Genomic DNA, 2,968 nt, shown 5'->3' with positions numbered 1-2,968 from the left:
GATGGTACAGAAATCAGACAACCCTGCCTGATGTTCCAATATTCAGGAATGATGCCCAGTCATCCAGTCGACTTGCTGATGCCAAGATGGCCACACATCGGTTCCTGTGGCGGGTGGACAGACAGTTACATTTGTGTGTGCGTGCGTTTGCGTGCCTGGTGTGGGGCCATTGTCGCTAACTGGAGCCTGATCTATATAGACTTTTGGCCTTCCTTCTCCTGTCCACCAACACGTTCCCACTTGGGGATGGGGCAGAACTTTTTGTATGAACAATCATGGGCCACTGAGTAATGAGGGAGATGTCACCTCAGTTTTAGGGGCCCCAGCCCAGCAGTGGCTACTGAATGTATAACCCCTGTCTCCTCCTGGCCTCTCAGATATGATGTCCCTTACAAGGACCCTCTGTGCCAAATTAAGGGGTTGGGGTGGAGAGGGGGAATTCAAATCTTCGGGAAGTTGCCTCAGACTGCTTCTAAGCCCTCTGCGTCTCCCTAAATCTCATCGGCTGCATCCTGGAATGTGGAACATGGCTGCCAATTTAGAGCCTTTCCTTGTCAAATGGAACTGAATGGGGCTGGTGACCTCCTCCTTCTAACCAGCATTATATATATAATTTGATATATAATTTGACCTTTGATTCAATGACGGACAGAATTTCACTGGCAAGATGGAGTAACGAAATCATACCCGCTACTAGGGGACAACTGGACTCAACAAGATGAGTGGTAAGATTTGGTCAGGTAGAGACCCTTTTTTTCTGACCCCAAGCGGATGATCCACAGATATCATTTTACAAAGGTGACATGTGTCAGTGTCCTTTGCCTGATACCTGAAATGATATGGAAGGGTGTGGAATTGGTTCACACCACCAATTTATAGCGGTCACATGATGGACAACCATTGATTAATAACGGGAAGCTCTTCCATTTTGGCCTGGCTGGTGACACATCATACTTGGAAAATCCTCATGGTTCATACTGAGAGTTGATGACAATGATTGGCTTTTCTTGGGTTTTACTTGTCCTGACCTTCCCAATCCCTACCAGTTAAGATTGGGAGGTGCATAAAGGCTTCTGGGTCCTACCGGGGTACAGTTGAGATGATGGGGATTTCCAGGGATTGGACTGGCCATTGATTCATTGTGCTTGTCTGAAGAAAAGTGGATTATACTGGAGGCAGAACCTGGAAATGTAGGGAATCCTCTGGAGTTAATGGACCTTGTTCATTCCGACTTTCTGCTTAGGTGCACTGTAGCCAGATTGGAAAACAGTAGCATTGTGTGAATTTTGGGGAGGGGGAATAGATGGGCTCATGGGGGGGGCCGATATGTGCATGATCCTGCTTTGCAGTGGGGGGGGGGGATTGGACTTCATGACCATCTGATCCCTTCCAACGTCAGCTTCTGTCAAAAGCATTCATCAGCCTACAAACTGTATCTCAATGGTTTTTTTATTGAGCCTACAATGGAGGCAGTCATCTTAACTGGGAAGTTGGAGCTCTTCTTGGACTTAAAGATGGTAATATGACTCCTTCTCCCTTCCAGTCTCCCCCTGCCCCCCAAGAAGAGAACACTTGTGCCTACTAGGTGGTTGCTTAAGACAAAATGCAGATATTTCAACTGGCAGTTTCTGCTTGTATTCCTGACATGGGTGGGGGGGGAGACATACCAGTAATCAAAGGAAAAGGGAAGGTGAATGGAAACAATCACCAAGTAATGGCATGGAGAATAAGACACCTGTGAGTAACTATGCTGACTTATACCAATTCCTAGTGACAATGAGCAACCACAGGGAGGTTCTGAAGCAGAGCATGATGGGAATATCTATCTCTAGTGAATGGATAAGATACATCCTGTTTCAGACTAGAGATGGTACCTTCTGGTTGGCAGAGCTTGCAGCTATTGATAGGTCAGTCCTGTGTATGTTCAGCTGATGGTCTGGAATGGTGTCCAAGCAAGGTGAATAGATGGGCTTACCAGAAATGAGAGCTGGCAAACAGAGGAGCTGGAATACCGGTGAGTGGAGTCAGTATTTCTAGCTGCAGTCTGGTGACAGCTTGGTTTTTCACCCTGATGCTCAATTGCTTTATAGGCCCAGGTGACATCCTGTTGGACTTTTGTGCCACCTGATCTGTGGCATGCCATGAGCTGCAGCACTGCCCTCTTTATCATGTGCAGTGCTGATGTTTAAGTGGGGCAGACAGCAGGCCCTTGGCATCTGGGAGTGGCTGCCCGAGTCCCTGACTCAAGTCTCCAGGTGCCTTACATCACCTAATCCTTTCCCAAAGCCATTTTAGGTAGCTGCCCTTGCAACATTCCATCATAAGGAGCCCCTTCCATTGATTATATGTTGAGTTAAGAAATGCCACATTGACCCACTGAAAGAAATTGTACAGAAGCAAAAGGTTTGCAACACCCACCCCTGAGCCCCCCCAGTGATCTCTAGCGCTGGTGTCACTAAAGCTGAGCCCTGCTGCTTCTGATCCTGAAGTCGTAGGCAGGGCCGTCAGCCTTCATGCCTCTTTTGGCCACTGGCTGTGCCCCATCAGGAGACCTGCTACACACTGTGAGAATCCTTGGCCAAAGGGATGATGCCTCACAGTCTGAGGCATTCCCCCTTTCCCAACCAAACCCTGGCTCTGATCCCCGCAGATTCACTCCAGATGGCCCTGACTGATTGCAGTATTTCATAACTGTAAATTGTGTCCAGATTTTCCCAGATAGAATTGGAAGCTGCTGAATCTCACAAAACAGCGGGATTGGAAATCGCCATCCTACTTTTGAACAAAGTGCCCATCAAGTGTGACGTCAGGCCTTCCTGGCCTTGCACTACGCTTGGGGGCCTTGTGGATGTTTTGCGTTTATCTCAGTTCCCCACAGAGCAAGATTAATAAATGGCTTCCCCGTCTCCGTTGCTGTGGCCCCCACACTCATTTCAGATCACAGAAGAGGGACTGGAGAGCTTCTGGG

The 2,968-nt window shown here is 48.2% G+C and overlaps 1 protein-coding gene across 1 annotated transcript in view; it reads left to right on the top strand.

The window, feature by feature from the left end:
- TNNT1 (troponin T1, slow skeletal type) overlaps positions 1–2,968 on the top strand; it is a 504,690-nt gene that overhangs the window by 192,381 nt on the left and 309,341 nt on the right. The gene's annotated exons all lie outside the window — the stretch shown is intronic.

The sequence above is a fragment of the Tiliqua scincoides genome, chromosome 5, assembly GCF_035046505.1.
Source record: "Tiliqua scincoides isolate rTilSci1 chromosome 5, rTilSci1.hap2, whole genome shotgun sequence".
Taxonomy (NCBI): Eukaryota; Metazoa; Chordata; class Lepidosauria; order Squamata; family Scincidae; genus Tiliqua; species Tiliqua scincoides.
Note: the sequence above shows the minus strand (reverse complement) of the source record. Positions and strands in the feature narration are given on the sequence as shown.